Source organism: Monodon monoceros, unplaced genomic scaffold (assembly GCF_005190385.1).
Source record: "Monodon monoceros isolate NGI ecotype Baffin Bay Population unplaced genomic scaffold, NGI_Narwhal_1 Super_Scaffold_15, whole genome shotgun sequence".
Taxonomy (NCBI): Eukaryota; Metazoa; Chordata; class Mammalia; order Artiodactyla; family Monodontidae; genus Monodon; species Monodon monoceros.
This window is the reverse complement of record NW_021703771.1, coordinates 46,621,634-46,638,844: the sequence shown is the minus strand read 5'-3', so window position 1 is coordinate 46,638,844 and position 17,211 is coordinate 46,621,634. Positions and strand designations below refer to the sequence as shown.

At 41.5% G+C, this 17,211-nt stretch overlaps 1 protein-coding gene across 1 annotated transcript in view; it reads right to left on the bottom strand.

Moving 5' to 3' along the window:
* SLC35F1 (solute carrier family 35 member F1) overlaps positions 1-17,211 on the bottom strand; it is a 414,335-nt gene that overhangs the window by 219,764 nt on the left and 177,360 nt on the right. The gene's annotated exons all lie outside the window — the stretch shown is intronic.

Genomic DNA, 17,211 nt, shown 5'->3' with positions numbered 1-17,211 from the left:
ATCTTATTTTTTTTATTCACTCTGACAGTCTCTGTCTTTTAATTGGTATATTTAGAACATTCACATTTAAGGTGATTACTGATATAGGTGGATTAATATTAATCATATTTGTAACTAACTGTTCCTCTCTTTTTTTCCCTTCTCTGGCTCTAATTGGGCATTTTATATGATTCTATTTTCTCTCTTGTTTTAGGATATCGGTTATATTTCTTTAACACATTTTTTAATGGTTCTTCTATGGTTTGCAATACACATGTATAGCTAATTCAAGTTCACTGTCAAATAGCACTGTACTGTTTCATAGGTAGTTCAGGTACCTTATAACAGAGTATTCTCAATTCCTCCCTCCTCTACCTAATAACACTGTTGTTATTCATTTCACTTATTCATAAGCTCTAAGCACCAAATACATTGTTGCTATTATTTTGAGCAAACTATTAGATCAATTAAAAATAAGAAAAATAAAAGATGTTATTTTACTTTCATGTATTCCTCCTCTAATGCTCTTCCTTTCTTTATGTGTATCCAAGTTTCTGAGCTATATCATTTTCCTTCTCTTTGAAGACTTCTTTTAACTGTTCATGTAAGGCAGGTCTACTGGCAACAAATTCCCTCTGTTTTTGCTTGAGAAAGTCTTTATTTTCCCTCCACCTTTGAAGGACAATTTCACTGAATATAAATTCTAGTTTGGCAGAGTTTATTTATTCGTTCGACACTTGAAAATATTTCACTCCACTCTCTCCTTGCTAGCATAGTTTCTGAAGAGAAATCCAATGTAATTCTTATCTTTTCTCCTCTACAGGTCAGGTGTCTTCCCTCCTCCACTGGGTCCTCTAAAGATTTTCTCTTTGTTTTTGATTTTCTGTAGCTTGAATATGCCTAGGTATAGATGTTTTTTGTTGTTAATTTCACTGCTTGGTGTTCTTTGAACTTCCTTGATCTGTGGTGTAGTGTCTGTCATTAACTGTGGAAAATTATTAGCCATTATTACTTCAAATATTTATTCTGTTTCTCTTCCTCTTTCTTCTCCTTGTGGTAGTCCCATTACATGTATTGATATGTTATACATTTTGTAATTGTCCTGCAGTTCTTGATATTCTTTTCCATCTTTTTCCTTTTTACATTTCAGTTTTGGAAGTTTCTAATGACACATCTTCAAGCTCACTAATTCTCTCCTTGGCCATATCCAGACTACTGATGAGCCCATCAAAGGCATTTTTCACGTCTACTATAGGACTTTTGATTTCTAGTACTTCCTTGTGATCCTTTCTTAGAGTTTCCATTTCTCTGTTTATATTACCCATCTTTCTTGCACGTGGTCCACTTTTCCCATTAGAGCCCTTAGTATATTACTCATAGTTATTTAAAATTCCTAGTCTGATCATTCCAAAACCTCTGCCTTATCTGAATCTGCTTATGATGCTTGCTTTGTTTCTTCAAACACTGAGTTTTTTGCCTTTTTGCATGTCCTGTAATTTTTGTTGAAAGCTGAACAGGATGTATCAGATAAAAGGAACAGAGGTAGAGAAGCCTTTAGTATGAGGTTTTATTTTTATCTGGCTAGGAGTTAGGCTGGGTTTACCGTTTGCAGTAGCTGTCATGTCGGAAGCTAAAATTTCCTTCAGCGTCCTTGTTTTTATGCTCCTTTGTTGTCTTTGGGGTGTCCCTAGAGACTCTGTAAATAGGATCTGAGGCTTGCAGTTCTTTTAGCTTTAGTCCCCTGTTATTATGCAGGAGCCCTAGTAATCTACTCTCCAGTATATCCCCAATGACTAATATAGTCCCTAACAGACAGAAGGCCCTTGATAGTTATGTGCTGAATGAAGGACTGAAGAAAGGTAAATGTTAGATATAAAGAAGGGTTTTCTTAAGGTTGTTTATAACCTGGACTGGGTCACTAAGCCAGGTTGTGAAATCTCCCTTCCCATATATCTTTAAAACTAGCCCACCTCTGGTGTGTCTGGCATGGTTTCTGAGTTCTTTCCTGTCAGAAAGTGAGAGGATGGATCTAACAGACTCTCAATGTTCCTCACAGGTTCTTTTTCTGTTTTTGTGCATTTGTCTCCTTAAGGACATCCTGACTATCAGTGCATTTCATCATATGGATTAAGAAAGGTTTATATTGTTATGTCTCAACAGAGGGTTAGTTTTTTATGCCTCAGAATTACTGTCTTCAGTCGTTCAATAAGTAATTTGCTGAATATCTCCTATGTGTGGATTATTGAAGTATTCTGTTTGCAAATATGCTATTGCTCTTTCTACCTTGTATGATTATTCCTACTATAAGACAAGGTAACTTAGAATAATTCCTCTTTCTAACACACACTCCTCTCAAAATATTTAGGTCAACTTTAGTTTTTGGCTTTTCTCCCCATGAAAGGTTTGTATGTTCTCCAAGTTCTTACTTTCTACATGCTAGATGTTGAAACCCTAGTAAGAATTTCATATCCAACTGAAGCTTGATCTTGAGCATTGTTTACTTAGAGCACGGTACTTTCTTTCTTAGGAAGTGGGTAGAGAAAGTTTATGCATGAGCCTTGAACACAATGCTGTCATACCACTGGCATTGGAAAGAATAAAGACAAGGGTTGTTAAGGAAAGATTCCTAGATGTATGAGTCGATGCTTTTGGAATTCTATGAGCTCGTGTTCCCATAATCACTCACTCCTGGCCACCTGGATTGTGGCCAATGGCCTGGCACAATCACCAACTTTTGGCCATCCAAATTTGTCCATATGCTCCACATCTGTTTATATCACCCATTTCTAATCTGTGTAGGTGACCCTCTAAAATCCAATTACTTCAAATATTCAGATTTTACCATAAGGCTTTGTCTTACTTTTTCTTATCTGAATCTCATTTTTCCTCTGGAATCTCTGAGCCTCATCTTTGCTCTACTATGATTCTCTAATAATGAGGAAGTTGTTCCTACATGTGAAGTTCCATTTTAAATTAATCTGTTCCTTTGACATTCTTCTTCACTAACTTTCACTATGTTTTCTCAGTTTCTTTGACTTGAAACTCTTATAATATACCCAGCAGAAATGTGTTCAAAGAAGCACAGGCATAAAGGACTTGAGAATGATTCAAGACAAAGAAAAGTAATAAGTATTGCAGTTTAATCTTATGAGAAGTTTAATTTTCCCAGTGTGAGAAAATGATATACCCATAAAATGTCACCGTAACATAAGAAGCTAAACTCATTTCTCCATCTACAGCTTGATAAAAAAAATTTAATAGATAGTAGCTGATTGATAGCTTTCAGCATGGGGAATACACAGCAAGAATGAGTTCCAAAACAATTCCCCAACCCACGCTCTCGTAATAACATGGTGCGAAAACAGACAAGGTATTTTAGGGAGACAACTGCTCTTGAGAAAAGATTTTCAAGTAATTCCCTTTGCTTTAATCATACATCCAAGGTGTTTTTTAAAAAGTATCTGCAAGCAAAGACTCCTAGCATGTTTAGCATTTTTGAGGTTCTTACACTTCTTAATGAGCTTTCTGGCTTCTCCCACAAGAGAAGAGACTATGGATATCCAGGCAGATTATCTCAGGGCCTAAGATAGTGATAAATCACCATTTAAAAATCCACAATAATTCCTTCAGATTCTTAAGAAAATTTACCTGGAAGTAGCTTAGGCACTGGCATTAGTATGATGACTGTGACAAACAAGTCTTGACCATGATGAAAGCTCCCTTCACACTTTAATTACAGAAGAACTCTGAAAGTAGTAAACTGGAATGTTAAACATCAGGTTCCAAAGAGGTACTGGACCAGCCCGGAAAAAGAATGAATTCTTTGTTATTTGGCAGCAGCAGAGTCTTTTTGTGAATCAAATATTTACCCTATATAGAATTACATCGCACACCAGACACAGACTACCAATCTCCAAATAATTATGTGTGTCATACAGGAGAATTTTGCATGACTCATTCTTTCTGAAAATGTCTCATCTTTCCCTCATCCCCAACACCATTTACGCTACTGCCTCCATTAGCCAATATTGACAATTCTGATCACACACACACACACAGACACACACACACACACACAATCCTTGCCCATGTGTGTAGGTATGTATGTCTAACTTACACAAGGATCCTAAAGTGGCAAAGATTATTTTGAAAGCTTTTTATTACATGCATAAAAATTAGGTATAATCTCTATTCCATTCCTCTTAGATCTAGGATGCATCTAAAATACTGCCTCAGGGAAAAAGGCAGAATCCAACACTGACAGGCTATGCGTTCACTTTTCTATCTTTGTTAGGCAATGAAGAGAATCTTTTCTGATATATGGGATATTATAAAATCTGTCAGCATTCCATTTGAGGGGCAAATGGGTGAGGAAAAAAATATTTACATGTGCTCCCCAATTCTCTCCCATGATGATATTGAGTATATATATAATACATATGTACACACACACACACACACACAAACACACACACATATTATATATATATGCAGCCCAAATGGTAATAGGAGAAGAGGGTTTGGGGGTTGAATGTCAGGACGTAAGAAGGGGAAGAGAAATTAGAGCAGAAACTGATAGGAATGGCTGGAAAGAGAGCGGTGAGGGGTTTTTGCTTGTTTGTTTTTGTTTTGTTTTTCCTTTGAGAAGACACAGACTTAAACAGATTTAAATATTTATAGAAAGGATCCAGGGTTTTTTGTTCATCCATTCCTTCATTTAACAAACATTTCTTAACCATCTACTATGTATCAGACATTGTTCTAAGCACTAGACAATAGCAACAAACAAGACAGGCTAGATCTCATCCTAACTGAGCTTGCCATCTATTAGGGGCAAACAAGAATAAACAATAAGCAAATAACATTAATTTTAGTTGGTGATGAATGCCACGAAGAAAATGATGTAAAGTGATATTGGGGGTGGAGTGTTATTTATGTAGAGTGGTTAGAAAAGGCCTCTGGGAGGAGGTGACATTTCAGCGGAGGCTGAAATGAAGAGAAGGACTTTGTGCAGCAGAGGGAACACACAGCCTGGTGTGTCCAAAGGGCTGAAAGGTAGCCAGTGAATGTAGAAAATGAGGGGAAGCGGTAGAAAATAAAATCTGAGAGGGAAGTATAGTCCCTCAGCCATAGAAAGGACTTTGAGTTTTATTCTAATCGCAATAGGAATGTATTACAGAGTCTTCAACAGGGGAAGTGAAATGATCTTCTTTAAACTTGAAAACAATTAGTCTCCCTGTTGTGTGGAGGTGCATTATAAGAGATCAAAAGAAACAAACAGTGAGACCAATTAGATAGCTACTACTCTAGTACATGGAAGAGAGCTGTAGCAGTGAAATGGTGAGCGGTGATCAGACTTAGCTTAACAGTGGATATAAAGCCAACAAGACTTGCTGATGGATGGCATGGCTGAGAAAGGGAACAAGGATGTATGAGGACTTTGCCATGAGCAACTGGGTAGATGGTGGTGCCATTAGGAAAATGAGAAAAATGAGAATGCATCATTGGGTTGATGTGGGAAGAAGAATCAAGATTTCTGTTGAGGTTTAAGTTCCTGTTGAAAGAAACACACTGACTTTAATGAGAGAGTGAGAATTGATAGTTTAAGGTTCTAGAGAAGGCAGAGGGATAGTTTATAAAGCTTGGGTGGAGGGGTCATTATTAGTTTTACAAAGGGTCTGCTCTCCTATCCTACAGGAGGTGAGGAAGAGAGGATGGGTACTGAGCCATAGTTTTCCAGACTTAATAACATAATAACATTAGTATTATCAACACTTAGTTGCAGGCTGATGGCTACTAATTTGTCCATAAAGTACAAACAGGCAGAGACAGAAGGGCGACTGAGATTTGAGAAGATTGGAGACAATTTGAAATATTTACTGTGGCATTTGGGAGAATGATCTGAATAGAAAAATGGAGGAGGTTTGCCAGGTGGTGTTGAGGGTCTTTTTGAGGTTAGTGACCATGAATAGGTCGTCATATTATCTACTTTGATGTGTGATTTTTCTTTATCAGCCCTCCACTGGTCAGGCATGGGCTTAAACTAAGCATTAAAGTGTGTTCCTCTAGAGTTCAATGTTTTATCTAACGGGTGTAATGAAAATACAGAGAAGGAAGGAAGTTAAGGATATCAGCTAGAGTCCTATTAGAAAATAGAACTTTGAATCTAATAAGATAGTTTAGGATGCTATTAAAAGATGCCTGGGCAATGAGTAAAGAGGTCAATGCATTAGAAGGAATGATGAAGTGGAAAGAATGTCAAAGAATGATCATAGTGGGAGTAGTGGAGCAAGCAAAGTAGAACAGCAGAAGGTTTCAGACAGAATGTAGAATGCCAGTTATTTATTTTCAGGATGGTGATACAAGGTCCAGGCGTAGACATGGGGTGGGTTTCTAAGATGGAGTATAGAAGGTCAAGGAAGAGAAGATAAATAGGAGAAAAATAAAAAATAAATAAAAAATAAAAAAATAGGAGAAAAATCTGAGGTCCATGTTGTTAAATGGGTCACTCGTGTGGATGCTGAAATTGCCCACTGAGGCCTTACTGGAAATGGAGATGGAGACTGTGAAGCAATTATCCAAGTCTTCTACGAATGAGCGGGATTGGGGAGTAGACAACAGCAAGAGGGAGGGGGAGAGGGATCAGTGAATGGCTTGTTCACAAGAGAAGGGGTTGGCTTATAGTTGGATGCAACAAAGCAAACAGAGCAGCAGATCTGCCGCCTTACCCTGAGGAACCACAGATGGAAAATAATACTCAGCTACTCTTGGAGAAGACTGTAAGAAAAGTGGTGTCCTTAAGAGAAAGCCAGGTAGAGTGGAGGGAAGGCTTTGAGAACAAGCTGTGGAAATAAGACAGTGAAGGAGTAGATCTGGAGGGCACAACAGAAGGAGTCAAGAAGGGGAGGAGCAAGGAGCATGGCTAGGACAAGGATACTTAAAACACCATGGTCATGTAGACACTAAAAAGGCTGGGTCCGGAGGGGAGGAGTCGTTCTATGGGCTTAATAGAGAAGACAGAACAGGTGGATTCAGTCTCAAGGATCTTTGCACCTTGAAAGGGAACTAGGCAAATGGCCAAAGATCACTGGGCTTTGGGTTACATTGGTCCAAATATATGCTTTCAGGAGCTATACTGAGAATCTTCAGAATGATATATTCCCTTTATCTTCAGTTCTTTCTTTAATCATTGAAAAAAATCACATTAGGGCTACATGATTTCTCCCTTTCTACTGGTACATCTGTAGTGACTGAACTTGAGAAATGAATCACAAATGACAAAAATAATATTACTAAAACTTACAAAATTCTCCATAAGTAAAGGAAGAAAGTAGCTAACGTGTACTGAGCCTTTATCATGTGTCTGGCACCGTGCTTCACGTGTTACCGGAAACTCATGAGAATCCTATGCGCCCAACATTATTATTTACATTTCATGGATGCTGTAACTAAGAATCAGGGAGATTAACTAATTTGCCCAAGATCTTAGAGCCAATAAATGGTGAAGCCAAGATTTGACCCCGGTCAGTCTTATTCTAGAGCACTATGCTATACAGCCTCTGAACCATTCTAGACACACAATCTGATCTCTAAATATATACCATTGGAGTATTTAAATACAAGTACTTTAAAAATGTGGGTAAAAAAAAAGAAAAAGGAAGAAGAAAGGGAAGGAGGGAGGGAGGAAGGGAGGAAGGAAGGAAGAAAAGAAAGAAAAAGAAACGGAAGAAAAGAAGTGATGGGGTTCAGGACCCACTACTTCAAAATATGGCCCCTTCACATATTTAATGTTTTAAGCCGAAGGAGTTTGAGGAAACAGCAGAGGCAAGAAGGTCACTAATCTCCCCCTTTCCCTTCTCCCCTGAAACAGGTCATAAGACCCTCCTGTGAGAGGTATCCTCCTTGTAACCAAAGGAAAGGCACAGCCTTGTCTCTGAAGACAAAGCGACCCCAGGAAGAATCCTAACAGGCCTTGCTAAGTTTCCCCAGTTTACTCCACTTACCTCGTACCCTTTGACATATCATATTGTACACTCTTCATCAATCCTAGCATAAGAAAACTCAGGTCTGTTTCTTCATTTCCTTATGAGGGCTCCCATGTCAGGTGGAACTTATATTAAATAAATGTGATGCTTTTCTCCTGTTAATTTGAATTTGGAAAGGAAAAGACTCTTACCACCTTTGCTTGACTGGTCCTCAAAGAAGGAAGAAAGGAGAAAAGCCTGACATGATTCTGAACTGGCATGCATGGTGTTTAAAACGCTACCTGGCTAGGATGGAATATGCAGTACTTCGGTGTGTTTACATTTTTAATGTAAGTTCACTAGGAGGCATCTGCTGACAAATGTGGTCATCTACTTCAAACTCTGAGGCGTTTTTAGGTGGCATTATTGGCTAAAAATAACTTCTGGCAGAACTAAATGATGGAAAACGAAAATGTTCAGTGTAAAATCCATTTCAAGGCTGCTGAACAAACATCTGAGTTTGGACAAGTTGCACTAGTAAACAAAGCAAGCCGAGACCCGTTTGGGACATGACCCAACTCCTCAAAGATCCGCTCTCTCCTGCAAAGGGACAGGAAAGGGTAGAGAGGCACCACTCACAGCTCCAGACAAGCTGCCTCTGCTGCCAGAGACAGCGGGAGTTTCCACAGATCAGCCAACACACACACACACACACGCACACACACACGCGCGCGCGCACGCGGGCTCATTCAGCACCATGTGGCGACTCCCCTGCCATTTCTGGGGCAGCATGTTTGGCAAGTGGGTTGAATGTGCTCCCTCAGGCTTCCCAGGCCTGGGTACGGGTGGGGGGACAGTGATTTGGGTGGGCACAATCTCGGGGTGTGGCTGCTCTGCCCACTCCGCGCGCAGACAGAGTCGGCCTTCTGCTTAGGCAGACAGCAGGGCAGGAGAGCCAAGTGGCACTGTGCGTACTAAGAGATGAATGTTCTCAGATGGACCTTACAACCCGTGAAACAGTAGGTCACTAAGGTGACTGCTCATAAATTAGGCATTGTGATAATGTGATTTATAATAAGAAATATATCTTTGGTCTCCATCCTTGGTTCTCAGCACAGCTCCTAAATCCTTTGTAATTCCCTGAGTGATAAGAACTACAGGGGCATCTTTTGTTCCTGGCTTCTGAAATAGCTCCAGAGCAATAAAGGTGAAATGAGGGATTTTTGTTATTCATAACTAGCCCCTTTCAACCACATCTGAGTTTATGTTAATGAGGCGACTTTTGGAAAGCCCCTAAGGATGGGGGCTGGCTGCCAGGTTGCCAGGGGAGCTAACCATGTGGCTAGAGGGTTGGAACTTTCAGTCCCACCCCTGACCTCTGGGGAGGGGAGAAAGGCTGGAGATTGAGTTCAATCACCAATTGGCAATGACTCAATTGATCACGCCAATGTAACAAAGCCTCTATAAAAAATCCTAAAGAATGGGGTTTGGAGAGCTTCAGGGCTGCTGAACACATGGAAGTGCTGGGAGGATGGTGCACACATAAAGAAGGCAGGGACGCTCCGAGTCCCTCACACCTTGACCTATGCATCTCTTCCACCTAGATGTTCATCTGTTTCCTTTATCATATCCTTTTATAGTAAACTGGTAAAGGTAAGTGTTTCCCTGAGTTCTGTAAGCCTTTCTAGCAAATTATCAAACCCAAAAAGAGGGTTGTGGGAATCCAGATTTACAGCTGATTGGTAAGAAGTATAGGGGACAACTTGGAACTTGCAATTGGCATCTGAAGTGGGGGTCCTGCTGTAGGACAGAGGTCTTAATGAAATCGAGCTCCCCTAAAACCGAATTCCTTTGCCAAGTTTATGATTAACCTTTCTATCCAAAACTTAATTCCCTTTCTTGTCCTGCCCCTGTTTCCCTCAGAATTGAGGAGTATCAAAGAAAAGAGGGGGTGGAAACCGAGCAGGACCCTGTGGGGCCCTCCCACTTACTAAAACCCCTCCGAGTCCCCCATTTCTTGTTTGTAGAAAAAAGCTTTAGTCTCCTAGGCCTTCCATGAGTTCCATTGAACAGTTACTAATTAGAGAAGTGAGGGAATGCAGAAACAAAGGAAATGCAGTTAAGCAAGAAAAGTAATGCTAGATTAAAACAATAGTCAACGATAAAATAGAGTCCTAGTTCCTTCTCAAGGAATATACATAACAATGTGATGCGTATCTTTGAGTTCTTTTGCAGAAACTAAGACCTCTGCCCAGTCAGGATGGTGACTGCGTGCTGACCACAAGCACTTCGACCCCAGACTGGTTGAAACCAGAAGGTTAATGATTAAGATTCCTGAAACACTACCCTGTTACCTCACCACCAGCCAATCAGAAGAAAGTCTACGATCTGCAACCCTCACCCTAAATGCCTTTAAAAACCCTCCCCTGAAAGCCATCTGGGAGTTCAGGTCTTTTGAGCACAAGCTGACTATTCTCCTTGCTTGGAGCCCTGCAAATAAATTCTGTACTTTCCTTTACCACAACCAGGTGTCAGTAAATTGGCTCTACTGTGTGACAGGCAAGCAGACCCAAGTTCAGCTTGATAACATTAACTTATGGATCTGATGTGAACTCCAGGCAGATAGTATCAGAACCGAGTTGAACCATGAGAAACGGATTATTTCCTGCCGTATCAGTAAACAAAGGATGTCACAGTCATCGGAGCTTGCAGCCCTCCAATGTGAGCTGCTGAGCCCTGAGGGAACTCAGGAAGGAAAGAATACCTTCCATCTAGAAGCCATCAGACTCCAGCCACTCCCTACAGTGAGCCCTGAGGAAACTCAGGGTGTGACAATACAGGATACTGGCCCCAGATAGCTGAGGTCATATCAAAGGAATGAGTTCAGTGAGCCCAGACTCTTGCATCTTCCCATCCATAGAAAAGCGCTAAATTCCTTAACTTGAGATATCTGGTTTTCTTTAATAATAACAATAATTCTTTGATGTTCCAACTACCCGCCCTTTGTTGTAAAACTTCTATAATACCTGGCTCCCCGCCTCGCCTCGGAGCAGTTTCTCAGGGTACTTGAGATGCTGCCTCCCGTGCTTGAAGCCCTAAAAATAAGCATAACTCTGAATAAAACATAACTCTCAACTTTTAGGTTGTGAATAATTTTCTAAGTCGCCAGTGGAAAACCTCTTCAGACATCAGGTGTCAGAGTGTGGTAGCAGTGTTTGAGTAAAGGAAAATACAGGAGTGCTTTTCCAAGACAGGCATCAACTTTTAAAGTCAATGATAATATTTGCTTGCTTCAATTCTGCATTAGAAATTCCTTTACTTGATATTCAACATATTCTTGGGAGGGAGGCATCTACTGTGTTTCAGGAACTAGACATATGCTCACTTATTTAATTCTAAAAACGGGACTTCCCTGGTGGCGCAGTGGTTAAGAATCCGCCTGCCAATGCAGGGGTGGCCCGGGAAGGTCCCACATACCACAGAGCCACTAAGCCCGTGCACCACAACTACTGAGCCTGTGCTCTAGAGCCCGTGCTCTGCAACAAGAGAAGCCATGACAATGAGAAGCCCGCACATCACAACGAACAGTAGCTCCCGCTAGCTGCAACTAGAGAAAGCCTGCCCGCAGCAGCAAAGACCCAACACAGCCAAAAATAAATAGATAAATAAATTTATTTTTATTTAAAAAATCCTGAAAACAACCTTGGGAGACAGACCTAAAGATCACCTCAGTTTTACAGATGGGCAAATGGAGGCTCAGAGAGGTGGAATAAAGTGCCCCAGACTATTGAGCAGGGGTACAAATCTAGGTCTAGGCAGATACAAAAGTCTATTTTCTTTTCAGTTCCCTGGCATCATATCCAGCTGTGTTAACTGGGAGCTTCCTTTACAGCTTTCCTTTTTCAACAGGGTTGAAACCTGCTCCTTTCAGGGAAACACCTCCTTTCCTGCCAAGCACTGGTCTTACCTCTGGCTGTTGGGGACAGACCTAGGAAAGGAGAATTCAAAGAGGACAGAAGGCATTACGCCTCAAAGCCCATTCATGAGTCCTTGAGGCACAGCAGTGGCTGCTTTCTCTAGGTGTGAAGCAACTGATTTCAGAGCAAAGGCTGCTTGTGCCACGACCATAGAAGTGTCACTCAGCATCCACGGACATTTTTAATTCCTCATCACCCAGGGCTGTCCCATTACAAGCATAAGCTGCCTGTTGCAACTGAATATTAACCCATTCTTTTTTTCTTTAAAAAAATGGAAAAAGGAAAGAATCCTTGCTACCCATTGTTATCGGGCACCAGTTTACCTTGCTTAAACCAGCAGCACCGGACCTAAAGGGAGGAGTTTAACAGTTTAAAAGCTGCCATAGTGATCACAAAGCCCCATCTGTCTCAGGCGTCTAGTTAGTGAGTGAAGAATAAAGACAACGTGCCAGTGAGAAGGCAAAACCAATCAATCTTGCAAATGTCCAGGATATTCAGATGCACACAGTCAGGCCAAATTAGCCATTCCTTTACCTCTTCCTCCATCCTACTGGAAATCCTGAGTTTACTCATCAGATTTGAGGCGCTTCAGTTTCCGAGAAAAGAGAAAAGAGGGCTTGAACATAATAGGAAATCCCATATTTTGAGTGAGCTATAAACACATGTGTGTAATGTGCATATTTGTTATAACAGCCAGCCCTTTAAAATAAAAGGCTTCATCCATGCATAACACGCTTCCCTTCAGAGCTCACCCCAGCCCTTATTTATACCTCCTTGCTATTTTCTCATTTGCTCGCTCTTACTTGGAGAGACAGACATTAGTGGCACACAGGCAGACTTTCATGGAAGATTGCTTCTTCTGATGTTTTGCCTTCCCCTCCCCCCAGCCCTCCCTCATTATTTTTCATTCTAGATGTCCCTTGGAATTAGAACAGCTCTCTCTCTCCCCCTATTATTTGCAAGTACCACAGTACAGTCTTTAGTTCCTAGATATCCATTCTTTTCAAAGGCGGACTTGCTTAACTCTGGCATTTTCTCATTTACATGTGAACCAACCCAATTCACAAGCACTGTAATTTACATGTGGGGTGTATAAAAGCTTCACAACTGCAGAGTTCTGTGGCCCTCAATTCACACAGCATATACTCACTCCCTCGCTAAGGAGTTCGTTTGGTTTGTCTGCAAGTGAGTTCATTGCAAATTGCTGCTGCCACTTAGAGCTCTCTGGCTTCCTCCTAATTTAGATGCTCTCTCCAGTGTTACTTTTTCTGACTTAGTGCTTATTTGCAGAAATTCCAGGAGAAAATTCTTCCCCTTTCTATGGCAGTGGGACTACTGCCTGGCCCCAGAATAGTGCTGCTGACCTAAAAGATATCCTAAAAGTCACATCTGAGCAGGCATCCCTGTTTCACCACCTTGCTGTGCCCTGCTTCTGTGTAATAAAGAATCTAGCTGGCCTCTGTCCCCAGTCCTGGGAGGCAACCTCTAAACCCTAGGAATTTCCCAAGTAAATGGACTGTCTTTGTTATTCATGGTGGGTCCCTGGACCAAACCTGAGAGCTTATGCTGACGATGTGATTCAAGCTTGGAGGCTGGCCGCACCAGAAAGACCAATCATGTGATAGAGGGTCCAGGCTTTGAGCCACTGATATCAGCCCTAACTCCAGGGAGGGGAGAGGGGCTGGAGGCTGGGTTCAACCACGCGGTCTGTGATTCAATCTGTCATGCCTACATCAAGAAATATCAATTAAAAATTCGGTCAGCTATCACGGTTGGTAGAACTCAGTACTTTTACACTTTGATATGGGGAGGGAAACACATCCCTGAAGACGATGGAAGCTTTGGGTCTGAAACCCTCCTAGGCTTCTACCTACGTGCCTCTTCTTCTGACTCGTTCTAATGGGTATGCATTTGCCATAATAAAACTGTAATCATGGGCTTCCCTGGTGGCGCAGTGGTTGGGAGTCCGCCTGCCGATGCAGGGGACACGGGTTCGTGCCCCGGTCCAGGAAGATCCCACGTGCCGCGGAGCGGCTGGGCCCGTGAGCCATGGCCGCTGAGCCTGTGTGTCTGGAGCCTGTGCTCCGCAACGGGAGAGGCCACAACAGTGAGAGGCCCACATACTGGAAAAAGAAAAAAAAAAAAACTGTAATCATTAAGTAGAGCACTTTCTTGAGTTCTGTGAATCATTCCAGCAAATTATCAAACCTGAGGGAGTTCACAGGGACCCCCAAATTTGGAGTCAGTCTGAAGTGAAGGTGGCTATGGGGACCCCCCCAACTGGTCCAGACTGATGTCTGAAGTGAGAGCAGTCTTGTGGAATGCTGTGCCCTTGACCTTGAGTTTGACTAATTCTGGAGAGCTTTCTCAGTGGTCTATTTGGTTCAAAACTTAGGAACCGTTTTGTTAAGGTGCATGAAAAGCCCCTGCTCAGGTGATAAGCACAAAACAGTCTGATATAATAGTTTTTAAAAAGTCCAGACTTTGGCACCTGGCTGCTTTGGTACAAATCCTGCCTCTGTTACATATAGCTTGTGTGACCTTGGGTGAGTTATCTCAACCCTCTGTGCCTCAGATTCTTCATTTATAAAAAGAGTATAATAATAACAATCCCTACCTTATTGGATAGTTGTGAGGATAAATGTGTTATGCATGCAAAGTGCACAGTGTTACTCATCAAGTCAAACTAATGCATTGTTTTTTCTATTAAAAATAACAAAGAAGCAAAAATATACCAATGTCTTTTTTCTCTTATTTACTATAGTATCAAATCATAGTTTTTAGACATTTAACAAAAGGCTGTTTACATTGCCGTTTTTAGAGCACCAGAGGAATAAGGATGAATACCTTTCTAATCCACCCAGGTATGACTAGGAACCCTAGCCACCCCCAATGTGGGCTGTACAAGGTGGGAATCCACAGGTACAGGTGGCACTGACAGTCTCAGTTCATGGCTGACCTCAGATGTGCCCTTGGCCACTAGGGCATTTCAGCCTAGGGTCATTCCCTTCAGCTCCCTTGGTAATCAATTCCATCTATATGGGAGATTGAATTGCAGCATTGCAGGCTCCGAGAGTCAGTACTCAGCACTGAGTAAAGGGATTCTGGTGGGGAGTGAAGAAGAGAGAGAGAAAGAGAGAGAGAAAGGGGTATGCCGTCTTCTTGGTTATACATCTTGCCTATTTGACAGCTGTAGCATTTAAATCAGTAGTTCTCAAAGCAGAGTCCCCCAACTAGCAGCATCAGACCTCCTGTATCAGAAACCCAGGGGGTGGAGACCAAAACCTCTTTTAACAAGGCTACCAAGTTATTCTGCTGCTCAAGTTTAAGTATCACTGCTCTAAATGATTTTGTCAGAACTGCTCTAAATGATTTTGCCCTCAGATCAGAAAATCTTGGGCTGTCTTTGTGGCACTGCCACCTTCATCAACATCTTGCTGAAATCTCTTCTCTAACCTCTAGGGGATACAGTTCTGCCCCTCACACCATGAGCATAATTCCCTCTGACCTCTCCATCGTCTAACTTCTCTAGCAGCGGTACATTTCCTGATGCTGTTTTCTCCACCGCCCATGTCACGCCATCATTCACAGATAGTCCTAGAGGCTGCATAAAGCAGGAATCCTAGAGAGGAAGCCAAAGCCCGTGGTGAGAAAATAAAGGGAACTGTGGGGGACACATTGAAAGGGGACGAAGAACTGCCCCCTCCTTCTACTCTTCATATGTGTTATTAATAAAATATAAGAATATATTAAGTCTTATTTTATTTCTCCTTTCCCCTGATTAGTAAAAATAAAATTCCACCTCTAGTCGTCATTTTACCTAAGGGCATATTATTAGATACACTGGTTTAGTCATCAAATACAGGCAATGGGGACTTCCGTCCTTGAATGGAAAGCCCTTCAAAGATGCTATCTAAATACAAAGAGGGAAAAACACACAACATGGGAGTCAGAAAGAAGCAAAAAGTCATCAGAGGTAGAAAGAAAGGCAAGCTGATAAAAAAAACCAGTAGGTCTCCTTTTGGTGGGGTGCTTTAGCTATCTTCACTCCCAGTGCACAGTGCGTGAGGCTTACTGGCTGCAGGAACTGGATTGTCACTGGAAAAATAGGATAATGAAAAACGCACTGGCTCTAGCATCAGGAGACCTTGATTCTGATCCTAGATCCACTGCTTACTGGGTAGTGTTCCTGTTTGAATCATCAAGGCAATCCGAGCTTAGGTTTTCTTAATTTAGGAGGAAGGTTATAGCCTTATCTACCTCATAAGGTTATTGTGAAGATCAAAAGTAGACATGTATATGAAAATGCTTGGCAACTTCCTATACAATTGTGAAGTAATAACATAAGCCCCAGGAGCAGGGAGATTTCTGACTGATTCGTTTGTTGTATCCTCAGCACCTAGAACTGTGTTGCCACGTCATAGGTAATAAATATTTATGGAATGAACTGAAGTATTCTTGTTATTAATTAAGGGTATTGGTGTCGGTGTGAATTTTCCATTCACACTGTGTCAGAGCACAGCACACAGGGGACATATAGCCATAGTAATCTTATTTTTAGAAAGGAGACACATGGTACTTGGAAATAAACCTATTTACAAATAGATGTGAGAACACCAAGGACCACCTAAACCACACCTACTCACTTAGCAAGACTGAAAGTTTCACTCTGGAATAATTACTAGGTAACTGGTAATTGTTGGATGATTATTACGGATTTAAGCTCAATGCTGTTTATAATGGATTAGTGTTCTTTGTTTAATCCGTACAAAGAATGACCACTGGGACATTATCAGCTGTTGCGACTGGTGTTGGCAACAAGATAATTCTCTAAATGAGATTTGTGATTTGAATACACTCTCCTGTATAAAGAAATCTTCACAGAAAAATACTGCTCTGTCAGACTCAGCTCTGATTGTGCACTCAACTGTCCCACTCGTGATGGCTGACATTTAGAACAAAACAGCTTCCATCGCCCTCCGGGTCCAACAGGAAAAGAGACAGAGATAAATGCACACCCTCAAGACATAACTGAGTGGAAACCTCCTAAAAATGAAGGAAAAAACAAGGTCTTCAATGCTCTGGCTCAGGACAACTGAAAATGGGAATGAGATGTTTTAAAAGGAAGGGAAAACTCTACCTGCCTGGGACCTCCTTTCTCCCCTTAGAAGCCCACCTTCCTTCCTCTCTCCCTCCCTCTCCTCCTTCATTTTGCCGTCCTGCTTTCCTTCCTTCCTTCCTTCTTTCCCTCCCTCCCTCTTTCTTCCTTCCTTTCCTTCCTTCCTCCCTCC